Source organism: Bactrocera neohumeralis, chromosome 4, assembly GCF_024586455.1.
Source record: "Bactrocera neohumeralis isolate Rockhampton chromosome 4, APGP_CSIRO_Bneo_wtdbg2-racon-allhic-juicebox.fasta_v2, whole genome shotgun sequence".
NCBI classification, from domain to species: Eukaryota; Metazoa; Arthropoda; class Insecta; order Diptera; family Tephritidae; genus Bactrocera; species Bactrocera neohumeralis.
Genome location: NC_065921.1, coordinates 77,327,199 through 77,340,065, shown reverse-complemented (window position 1 = coordinate 77,340,065; position 12,867 = coordinate 77,327,199). Strand labels below are relative to the sequence as shown.

The window sequence follows — 12,867 nt, the reverse complement described above, 5'->3', positions numbered from 1 at the left end:
AAACTTTTTGGTAGAAAAATTTAGAAGTAGTAATCCACAAGTAGTATATCCATTTTTTCTAATATATAAAAATTAAAGGATTTTGGGGAGCTTGAGCTTCGTCGGATATAGGTTAGGATAGGTTCATCTGGTTGGCCAATAAACCACGCATAGACCAGTTTGGTCCTTTGCGATACCAGATGGTCAAAACCTCCTATGTTATTTCCGGAACAAAAATTTCTCTCTCATTAAATATTTATGCACGGGATTGGAATGTTTTATCACAACTATTTCGGAGTCGAAAGGAGTAACAAAAACGTCGAGTCGGCCCGAGAGAAAGTCCAACAAAGTCAGTCAGAAAAAGAGGTAATACAAAAATAAAAATGGAGGTTTGTAAAAATTATTATATCTTCCAGACTTGAACGGAAGCTCTCACATCGTGGACCTAGAATTCCATCTATCCAGAAATTTTTATTTCAGCGTAAATAAGTTTCGGTATTTAATTAAGCCACGGTACTATCAACTTTGTCTTATCACCAACAAACCCCTACAAAAAGCAATAATTTGCTAAATTTCTCAATATTCCCTTCTCACACCCTTTCTCTTCCACTTCGATTATCAGCAAATCCTCGTAGCCTGCCGCCTACACGCAGATTACGAAATTGAAATCAGTAAATTCAAAATAAACTAGGCGAATATCAGCTAGCATAATGGCAATACAATAGCAAGTAACGACAACAACAATAATCAGAATAACAACAATATTCAAAGCAACAACAACACTATAGATGAGCATCATAAAAACAAGCGAAATGAAATACGAAAATCGATTCGTTGGCACAGCATGCTGTGCCGAATGCAATGAAGAAATTCAATACTGTAAAATTGGCGAAAACAATTGAATTGATTCGGGAGCTGCATGAAAACAGAACAACAACAGCAGCAACAACAAGGTCGGCAATGTCGGCGCAAGCACTGCAATAACAATGGGAACAGCAGCTTTAACAGCAGGATATCTATGATAGCATAAACAAAAAATGAGTAGGGTGAGTAAGGTCGTTGAGATTCGTACGTAATCAGAAATTTTAATCGTATTTCGACTTGATTTTCGATTTCGATCTCTTTTTAACAACCATAAGTATTGTACTAATCTAAACTGTATGGATATATCGAAGGAATTTATTCAAACTCTTCGAAATAACTTTTTCAATGAAGACTTCACATTTCTATAGTCCCACTTCGTTAACTTTTGATACCTCGATATATACAGGGTACAAGGTACAAAGTACACCGAGTATGCGTAGTTTTTCGCTGAAAAGTCATATGGATGAACTGAAAGCTCCAGTCGGAACTACGAAACATTGAACTTCTGGTGGAAACCTGGTTTCTTTAGGTTTTCGGAACGTGTGTACTTTTCGTTATGTTAGAAACTTGATAGTAAAATTAGGCCGGCCTGGTGATATTCTCTCGCTATATCTTAGGATGGAGAAATAGATAGAGGTTCATGCAAGTGAGGAAAGTTCGCTGTTCGCCATTCGCTTGGAAGTGGCCCGAAACGATTCTTTTACATACGGCTCAAGCAGCTTATGACTTCCAGTCTTATACCAATTATCCTCTGGGTAGCGAAGAAACATCCGCTTGAAGGCGAGCTAAAGTTTATGAGACCCGTCACGTAAAAAAACACCGTAATGAAGACCTTGCTAAAGGCTCGGCGCAAGCGGTGTCTATGGCAATATAGAAGGAGATATCTTTCCTCCATTTTCAACATTTTTTGAACAATTTTTAGGTGAACCTGCGCAATATCTCTTAAGAGGCGGTATGGTTTCTAAAAATTTCAGCTTCAGCCTGGTTTTCAGTCACTATAGTCATAGGTCCGTAGAGCTGAGTATACTGTACTATAAGAAATCTTAAGCTCCAAATATTGTGATAATTTCAAGTGCACGCGAAACCAACTGTTTCTGACGAGAAAAATTCAAGGCAAATATCACCGACATTGTAACAGGAACTAATGAAGAGGTATTCTTTCATTTGAACGATAGTCAGTTGTGTGTAGATGAGTTTCGGACTCAGAACATTTATCAACTAGGTCTCAGACTCTTTACTAGGTTTAGGTTTAACAAATCTAAACACATGTAGCGCCTGTCCTGAAGGACTAAAGCCGTTATATTCCTAACAAATATTAGTTAGAACGTTTGGAATGAGTTAAACATTTGAGAGAAGTGAAAGACCTCATTCTTTCAACAAAATTTTTCGGTTTTACATTGAAAAGACGAATAGATATGTTACCTCAAACGGAGTCTATATTTGGATCGAAGAAAACGAGACTCGAGAAGAAATTAAATGGATCCAGCACTGGATAGGCAAAGGCACCATTCTTTTCGATTAATTAAAATCAAAGTTTCGCTGGAATTTCAAAAAAAGATTTAGACACTGTATCCTTTATCTGTTTACACTTTAATCCAACTTTATTTTAAGGTATCTGTTAAACTTAATGGGAAGGAGAGAAAGGCATCTTCCTCTTCCCGAAATACCTCTGCTTTGTTTTCTTTATAATTTTTCAAATGACAATGAGATAAGCCAAAGTAAAAATAATATTTCCCAACCAGTTGTTTGCCGGGTATAACCACAACCTGCCAAAAAGTAGAGCAAGCGTAGGAGTAGAAGGTGCGGCAACAGCAGCAATTTAGTGGCAGCGAACGATCCGTAATGGCAATAAAGAACCCAAATAGAAGGAGCACCATACTCCAACAACAAAAGCAACAGCAATAGTGACAGTCATGCGCTGTAATCGAATGGAAGTCGGAATGAAAACTCAGCGGCGCGCCAAGGAGTCGCCGAAACTGAAGGCTCAATGGGATATGACTGCCTCCACACGCAGAGGAAGTATGGCCGGCCGCTGAGGGAAAACGGAATGACCGAAATTGTCTGCCTGATCGGTTGCATAGGAACCCCACTGGCGAAGGTGCATTATAGGCGCGAGCGCGCGCGTTCATCTTAACGAAATAGAATAAGAATGCGAAAAAGTTTGCGATAAAAAGCGAAAAATTGCATCTCATCGATGGCAGACTATTGCAACAGAACAATGCCGCTGGTAGCAGAAATGGGAGCAAAACTAAAATGTAATAACAACACCAAAGTACACACATACACATTATCATAAAATCACAATTGAAATTCATTTCAGCGCATGCGTACACTTGTAGATACAATTTTCATTGTTATTTTTGTTGGTATTCCATTATACGCAGTCGTGAAATACGCAAAATTGCATGCGAACTATTTTTTATTCTCTAGATAGTAGGTACATATGCATCCCAGGAGGCGGCTCTTGTTGTTGTTGCAGTTGTGGCGATGGCAGAAGAGTTCTCTGCAATACTTCTGGGATTTCCAGGCGAACTGACAAACCTTGAATAAATAGTTCTGGTCTGCTTTGATTCTAAAGCTTTCATTGTGCTGTGAACTATGACGGCTCTTCTGTCGTCTTATAGCTATGGGTAAGACAAGACGGAGGAAAACAGTCAGGTTACTTTATATTTGTAGGTAAAGGTAGAGATCCTGGTATGCTATACCTGTATTTAGTAGTTTTATTCCACGCAGGTTTTGTTCTATATGACGTTGAGCTCCTTCAGGTTCGGGAACGATCCGAGCAGTTCGATATCAAACAAGGTTTCCTCGTACGACTTCTTCACTCTACTGCTGGAGAGCTGAATAGATCTTCTACAAGAGCGTACAACTGCTTGCGTTCGCCGAAGATATTGATATCATCGGCCTCAACATCCACGCCGTTAGTACTGCTTTCTCCAGACTGTATTAAGAAGCGAGGCAAATGGGTCTGGTAGTGAACAAAGGCAAGACGGAATATCTCCTGTCATCAAACAAACAGTCGTCGACTTAGCGTCCACGTCACTGCTGAAAGTCGAGATAATATCGTCCATCTTGGAACCAGCCAACAACAACGTCAGTCTTGAAATCCAACGCATAATAACTCTTGCCAACAGGTGCTACTTCGGACTGTGTAGGCAATTGAGAAGAAAATTCCTCTCTCGATGAACAAAGATCAAATTCTACAAGTCATGCATCATCCCCGTCCTGCCATATGGTGCAGAGGCATGGACAATGACAACATCTGATGAATCGGCCTTAGGAGTGTTCGAGAGAAAGGTTCTGCGCAAGATTTATGGTTGCATTGGCAACGACGAATACCGCAGTCCATGGAACGATGAGCTGTAAGAGATATAGGACGACATTGACATAGTTCAGCGAATTAAGAGACAGCGGCTACGCTGGCTAGGTCATGTATTCCGAATGGATGAAAATGCTCCAGTTCTGAAAGTATTCGACGCTTTTCCCAGAGGGGGAAGCAGGGGAAGAGGAAGACCTCCACTCCGTTAGAAAGACGAGGTGGAGAAGGAGCTGATTACCCTTGCAATCTCCAATTGGTAAAAAGATTTCTGGTAATATGAACTTCCAAAGCAAAGCTTGATTTCTAGGGAATATGAATTAAAATTACACGAAGCAGTGACCCATTTTATTTTCTAAAGAAGTCGTGTTAGTCTGCGCTGTCCAACAAACAGGCGTTTATAATAATTTTAGAAGCATTTTCAGATGAATAATGGATCCGGATTAATAATTTCCGCCAAAAAATTCGAAGTTTTGAAAATCATGGACTATTATAACCTCTTAAAATTTGAATTAGTCTCTATTCAGGGAACATAAATATAATTAGATTTATATAAAAAAAATATGTAGAATTTTAAGGAACATAAATAATTTTAAATTTTTTTAAATTTCCTTTAAACACCGAAATTTTTAAATTTTTTTATATAAAGACTCAGTTTAAAATTATTTCTTCTCAGAAACTGATTTTCCAATCTCATTCATTTGTGCTTACAAATATACATAATTAAACGATTGCCCTGCAATACAGTGTCTTTCAAACCACGCACACAGACATTGGGCTCCCCCAATTAAAAATTGCTTGAGCGCCATCGAACGCGTTCCACGCCAACCGAGCACCTGACCGAACCGAACCGCACAACTGAAAAAATAACATGCGCCAACCAATGTTATTCGCGCGCTAACAGCCACTGCAGCGTCAGCGCCAAACCGCATGCTGTCTGCTTATTAACAGCGACTGTTACGTCAGCGCAGACATAAGCGTTGACATCCGCCGCCAACATAGCCGAACAGCATGTGCCTACACCGGCACAATGCTTGCCGAATGAGCGGTCTTGTGCGCCTTGCTTGCCGTGCTTTGCCAATACATTTATGCTGCCGCTGCTGCTGCTGCCTTTGCTTTGGCTAGATGCCTTGCTGGCTGGCTTGGCTTGGCTTTTGCTGTTTGGTTACCTTTGGGGGCGCGCATGCAGTCCAGTCTTCGTTTCGCCGTTATCCGCGTTGGTTCGTTGTCAACAGTACAGCGGTGATTGTTGTCGTGTTAGCGCGTTGCTCCTCGAGTTCAGTGAGTGTTGTTTTCATACATATGTACATACACACACATACAAATAGCACGGTCGTTGCTGTTGGTGACAGGTGCGCGTGTGTAAGCAACAAATAAAATATTGAAAAGGTGAAAAATATAATCAAAAAGCCGAAATAAATGTCAAACAATAGTGCGGAAGAGTCGCGTAATTCTTAAAGATTTATTGTTTTTGTCATTTTTAAAAAGTTTTGTAAGGAATATTATTGTTTCATATTTTGTTTGTTTTGTGGCAATTTTTTTGCGGCGTCGTGCAGTGAACTGTGTGTGAAAGCAAAGCGGAGCGGCAGTCGTCAAAAAGTAGTTAATCGGTCGGTGCGCTGCGGCAATCAGTCAGTCAGCGTGTTGTTGTTGTAGTGTAAACAAAAAATCGTGCGTTCTTGAAAGAAGTTCGAGAAATTTGCATAAAAAGTTGTGAATATTATTGTTGTTATTGCATTGGCAAGCGAAGCGCATAGCGCGCGTGTTAAGTGTGTGACGAGCGAAAAGCGAAAAGAAGAGAAAATAACGAAATTACTTTCATAAAGTGCCGTAAAGCACAGCCGATTGGCATATTCTTCAGCTGGCCTGCGACGCGAATTTGTGGGAGAAAACGTGCGAAGCTGCTGGCGGAAAAGCGGTTCAAAACAAAACGCTCAATAAAGTATGTATGCGTATGTGTGCTTGTAAATATATTTCTATGCGCATTTCACTAAGCCATAAATTGTAGCAGTGAAATTGGTTTTGTGTTGTGCGAAAGAAGAAAATCTATATTTAATGGTCAGCTGCTGTGGGGTGGGAGATAGGCGACATTAATTGTGAGATATTAAAAATAAAACTTGTGTGTGTTTTTAAAAATATAAAACTTCCGGAAATAATGTTATATATGACAGAGTATGTGTGTGGTCAGCTAAAAAATTTTATTTAAGATATTTGTTCAGTCTAGACTGCGTGGTTTCAATATTTTTTGCATTGGTTTCAGTTAATTATTGTTAGCTATACACTCGAAGCAACATTTGGCGGTGTTGGTAGCAGACCAAATAGCGCTCGCAAAGCCTGAATTTAACAATTTCTTGTGAGAGTAGGAAAAAATTAATAGAATTTCTGTCTTTAAGGCTTTATTAAACATATATTTATGTGTGTAAAGACATTTTTGTATTGATATTTTGATAAAAAATAATGGCGGCTTTTGGGCTAAGCTTCGAAACAGATGCTTCGCACTACGAAGGATTGAATATGGCAAGCTTTTCTTCACAGTTGCCTAAATATTTGACATTTAATGATGGTTTTAGTGTCCTTAAGTGTGTTTTAAGCTTGGAAATATAATAAATCGATCTTTTGAAAATCTGGACTGACATAAGCCTTTAAGAATTTCGAAAATGTGTTTTGAAAATGTGTGTTTCAAAATAGAACGAGAAAAAACGGTTAAAACGGAAAATTTCGGTTATACAGAAGCTATAATACCCTTCGGAAATACAAAGATCTCTTGCAAGAACTGTAATCGGCCAGTTTTTATGACAGCTACAGTAGAGGCCCGCTAATCCGGACATGGCCTAATCCGGATTCCACTGTAATCCGGACAGGGTTAAAAAACTCAAAATTTCTATTATGTCCCTTGTAATCCGGACCGACATTCTCTATCCGTATTCTCTAATCCGGATCATATGTTTATAATTCACTATATTCGCTTTTATGCTTTATTGGTTTAAGTTTTTTTTTTGTTTTTTTTGGAACATGTGTATTATTTGTTATAATAAACAAACAGAAATTTATAAATATTTTTTCATAATACATAGTTCTGATATGCCTTTGGTAATCCGGATTTCCTTATATTCCGGATAGGGGCCGGTTTTAATTGATCCGGATTAGCGGGCCTCTACTGTATATGCTAATAGTGACTCAACATGAAAAGTTTCTTCGAATACTGCATCGCTACCTCGGGCAATAGCCCGATTTGCTGGATAGACTTAGTCGAATGAAAACGTTTTTCATACAAGAATTTAATTTAGATTTGCTTGTATAGCAGTTATAAGCTTTAATAATCCGATCTTCGGAAATTTAATCATTGTTTCGGTAGATCGGAACTGGTACTCAATAGAAGAGAATGTAGGAATCATTTTCATGGAATACTAACTGATCACTGTCTGATAGCGACTCACGCCCGCAGGAAAAATCTGATAGATCGAGAAGAGTGCAGTAAATGTCTAGAGCAGGGAAACAATGGAGGAGCTCTTGTACACTTGTCTCGCTTTGACAAGACTATGCTATTAGCATCTCGGGTATCCACGGTATGATACACTGGAGGAGGTATCGACAGTGAGGCCGCAGAGTCTGTTAAAATTCGAGTCAAGTGCATTCTAAAGAATGAATATTTCTCTTGGAGCTAGGAACTGAACTCCATCTGGTATCGCAAAGGGCCAAAACTGATCTATGCGTGGCTTATTGGCCTTCCAGATTAACCTTACCTAACCTATCATTGCCTTGGGCAATAATACGTAGGCATGTGAAAATATTTAGTGAAAATATCTCGTGAAATGAAAACGTGTTCCATACGGATCTGTTTGTACATACATAGTATGCTAGGTCCGATATTGGTCGTTCAGACAAATGAGCAGCTTCTTGGTGAGAAATCTGCGAATGTAAATTTTCAAATCGATATCTCAAAAATTCCTCAGTTTTGTAAAAATTTTTTTAGTAATTCCTTTATGTTCATATGGGCAAATCAGGCCCATTCCTATCAGCTTAAAGCAAACTTCAAAAGCTAAAAATAAATATTCCAAAAATTTTCAATGTCTAGAATGAGTATTTGAGTGTGAAAACAAAAATAAAAAAATTTTTTGTTGACCGGTGTAATTAATACTAAAGTGTATTATCTGTGCTCAAATTTTATTTTTAAGCAAAAAGTGTGACAAAAATCTTAAGTTTAGACATATTTTTTAAAAAGGAGTTGCCACCTGGTGAAAAACATAAATTTTTCCATATTAATAGTTTAATTGAGTGAATGTTTTTGACGGATATCAGCCGAAAGTAGTATGAGAGGGCCACACTATGGTTGGTTATAACTCAGTTTAAGTAAGATAACGTTTGTAGAATCTGTTACTATATATAAAATTATCAGAAGTGAATCTGAATTAAAATCTCTAAAATAAATGAAGTATTTCAACACACAAATTATATAACAGAAAAAATAAAAAAAAATTAAAAAATGATATGGAAAATAATTTTTATATAAACAAATTATCGTAAACTGTTGATAAAAGCGTTCTATGACAAAACAGTTTTGAGGGAAGCGCCCTCTTTTGAAAAACAAAAAACCAAAAAAGTGGACCATTTTGTGTCTCTGAAAATATTCCAAAAAGTATTATTAAAGATAAAATCAAAATTATTAACTTACGAAACTAAACGATTTGCCGTCCAAAGCGTTTTTCATCTGCAAATTATGTCTTAACGAGCAGGAAACACTTCTAAAAGACTAATATATGATTTATGAATCTTTTTGATATCAAAAATCACTCATGGTTGCCCTGTAGAGTTAAATTCTGTAAAAAAAAACCTTGAAATGCGTTAGTCGTGTTCCAGTCCGCTGAAATATTTAGTGGGAATCCTTAGAGTAGTTCCCACTTACTCGAATCAGTTCAAATTATACCATGCCAATCTACAAAATTTTTAAAATAAAATTGAAAGTAGCCCATTTATTATGTAATTAATATAATTAATTTACTGTTTATCCCTCCAACAAATAAATCATCTACGTAAGCTTCAAAAAAGTTGGAAGAAAAGTGCCACAAAGATTTTCGTCAACAAAACAATAATTAACTAATTGGGTGCACAAATGATTTGCGTACACAAAGCCTCGGCAGCACACAAACAAACAAACACAAAAAATAATAGAAACGTCACCTTAAGTGGCAACAATAAAAACAGCATACCGCTAGCTTACGTAAGTCAGGTGCGTGCACACTTGTCACATGCAGTGTTTGCTGCCCAAAAGGTGGAGTAAAAAACACACAAAATGACAAAAAAAAAAAAAAATGAGCGAATAAGTAAAGAAAAGTGTGGAGAACCGGCAAACAAAAGACACAAAAAGCGACCAACAACAATGTGACAACGGAATTGTCGTGGTGTTTCCGCTTTCGGTATGTTTATGGTTTTTGCTTCGGCTGTAGGTTTGCGCGTGACACATGCAACCGCTGGCAAGTGCATGCTTCTTCTTCGTCTTCCCGTTCTTTGCTGCTTTCCGGCTGCCGTTTGGCAGCAGGGTTCTGCCGTTGCATACATTTCATAAATTTACCACAGGCTAACTACTTGCATATGTACATACATACTCAGCGTATTTACTTTAAATTATGTTCTATACATTGTTGTTATTGTACACTGTTGCACATTATAGTGCTTTGTGGCGTCTAATATTAGAATGCATTAAGTTTTTTCTTCGTTATTCTCTGCTTTTCTGCACTTCTTTTTGGTTGTAGTTGTTGGTTTAGCATAGTAGCGCCTAATTTGTTGGTTCTTTATTGTTGTTTACAATGCAAAAAGCATTTTAGTGTCTGAAATATACATATATTCATTATAATATTTGCAACAAGTATAGTTGAGTTAGGAAATTTGAAGAGCATTGAGAGGGTAAGGGAAATAGGATATTAAAGTTTTATAACTGAAGGTTCTTTTGCTTTACATACATAAGTACATATATTATACCTTGTAAAGGGTATATTATTATAACTTTGCCACGAAGTTTGTAACACCCAAGAAGAAACCTCAGAGGAACTTAGCCATGTCCGTCTGTCTGTATATATGTATGCCAATTAGTCTTTCAATTTTTGAGATATCGATCTGAAATTTTGCAGACGTCCTATTCTCAATAAGTTGCTCATTTAATGGAACGGCTATAAGGAAACTTTTTCATTAGACGAGGTTCATTCACTGAATTTGGCATGTATTATTATTTTAGGCTGCAATGTAATATCCGAAGAAAGCATTCAGATCGGATAACTATAGCATATAGCTGTCATACAAAGTGAACGATCGGAATTAAGTGCTTGTTTGGGTAGTCCTTTCATTCGATGAGGTATCTTCATGAAATTTGACATGGATTATAACCGAAGGCAACGGTACAATTTCCGAAGAAGTTGTTCAGATCGGATATAGGCATATAGCTGTCATACAAATTGACCGATCAAAACAAGATCATTGTATGGAAAACTTTTTCATTTGACGAGATATCTTAATTAAATTTAGCATAAATTATTATTGAAGGTAACAATGCATTATACGAAGAAATCGTTTAAATCGAATAACTATAGCATATAGCCGCCCTGCGAACTAAACGATCGGAATCAAGTTCTTGTAAAAAGTTTTCTGTACTTTGAATGAGCATTATAACATAGGTGCAACCGAAGTTAAAGTTTTCACCCTTTTTTAATATTAGGTAATATACATACATATATACTTTTGTTGTAGCATCATTATTTAATTTATTTTATTTCATATGTATATCCTTTTCTATTTTATTATATTTAAGTTAAGGATTTTAATATATTACTATATTGTTTTCTTTTTTTCGAATTATTTTAAATAATTTTAAATTGTTTGCATTTATTGCAAACTATTTTTTTATTGAATTTATTTTGTTTTGATTTAGTAATTTTTATTTTTGTTATTCTTTATTTTGCGTCTTTATTGTATTGCATTTTTATTTTATGTTTTCTTTTGTTTTATTTTATTTAGTTTTATTTTACTGTATTTTATTATATTTATTTTTTATTAGTTCTTTATTTACTTTAATTTTAATATATTTTTAATTTATTTTATTTTTAATTTATTTTTATTTTATTTTATTTTATTTTATTTTATTTTATTTTATTTTATTTTATTTTATTTTATTTTATTTTATTTTATTTTATTTTATTTTATTTTATTTTATTTTATTTTATTTTATTTTATTTTATTTTATTTCATTTTATTTTATTTTATTTTATATTTATTTTATTTTATTTATTTTTTTATTTTATTTTATTTTATTTTATTTTATTTTATTTTATTTTATTTTATTTTATTTTATTTTATTTTATTTTATTTTATTTTATTTTATTTTATTTTATTTTATTTTATTTTATTTTTTATTTTATTTCATTTTATTTTATTTTATATTTATTTTATTTTATTTTATTTTACTTTATTTTGTTTTATTTCATTTATTCTCTATATTAAATTTTTTTACTCATGCTATGTACATATATGTACATATAATATAACAGATTATTATTTATGCCATATCCCACCTCTAACATTACATTAAAAACATGTAAGCAGCTCTGTTAACGCCTTATGTTGTGCGCGCAGCAGCTGATGTCGTATTTTATTTTGGTTTATTTATCAGAGCAATTGTCTTTTGTCTCTCATTCGAAATAATTTTGGTTTGCCTTTGTTGCTTTTTAGAGCAGCGCTGTAAGCGTCACCAGCCGCGTCAACCGGCGTTTGTTGCTACTTTTCGGCCTGTTGGCATCGCCGCCCACTCTCCACGCTCTCTTGCACTTTATTTATTCTGTAATTTCTCTGTTGTTTTTACTTTTTAGCACGTTCATTGACTTCGCACGCTAGTATTGTCTGCCGCAATATTTTTGCTGAAAACAAACCTTATTTTTTTTGTAAGCCCTCATTGTTCAAGCAGTATTATTGACATTGCTATTGTTGTTATTAGCACATTGTTTTATGCCGACTCTTATTATCCAGCCCTATAGCATTGTTGTGCTGACTTCATTTCCGCCTATAATCAATGGCAGACCGCGCAGTCGACTGTGTGTGCTGACTCCAACTGCGCCGCTGTTAAAAATCGATAAAGGACTTTGGCAGTGCTTGGAAACCGCTCTCGCGCTCTCAGCTTTCGTATTGTAACGCTCTCACAGCTGTTTTTGGGCAACTCTCTGTAATATTTACATCTTCTGCACAAGCCTGCAATTTTTTATTAATATTTCTCTCATATATTTTGTAACATAGTATCTTTGGATATTTTGTCTGCAACATTTGCATATTAAGCTGTGGCATGTGTGTTCTCTAATCAGCCTTCTTTATGCCACAATAATTTTTAAATTTACATGTGAGTGCTTCAACCTTCTCAAGCTCATCTGCTGCTCATCCTGATTGCTTTGTGTTCACTTACTGTCATCATAGCTCAGCCCTTTTCACGTGCTTATAAGCTCTATGAAGCATGCAACAATTTTGGTGCTGAGTTAAGGCTCCATTTGACGCTGTGGTCTGACAGCCGCTTATTGTCGTAAGCACATGGTAAATATAATGCCTCTTTTATTTCTTCTGCCTCTTTTTATTTAGCGAGAACATATATTACATAGTACCTTGCTGAATATTTTGATGGTTGTCTTCATAGAGCCGGAATCTAGATCGAATTATTTTTCTCTGATAAGCATTCGTTT

The 12,867-nt window shown here is 35.7% G+C and overlaps 1 protein-coding gene across 5 annotated transcripts in view; it reads left to right on the top strand.

Annotated features, from left to right (window-relative positions):
- Window positions 1–12,867, top strand: part of LOC126756146 (putative polypeptide N-acetylgalactosaminyltransferase 9) — a 524,546-nt gene that overhangs the window by 273,519 nt on the left and 238,160 nt on the right. For 4 of the 5 annotated variants that reach the window (XM_050468995.1, XM_050468993.1, XM_050468997.1 and 1 more), the window contains exon 1: window positions 5,371–6,101. The exons of the other annotated variant lie outside the window; for it this stretch is intronic. The gene's annotated coding sequence lies outside the window, so the exon portion shown is untranslated. Of the gene's footprint in view, window positions 1–5,370; window positions 6,102–12,867 lie in introns of those variants that run through there. 5 annotated transcript variants of the gene reach the window in all.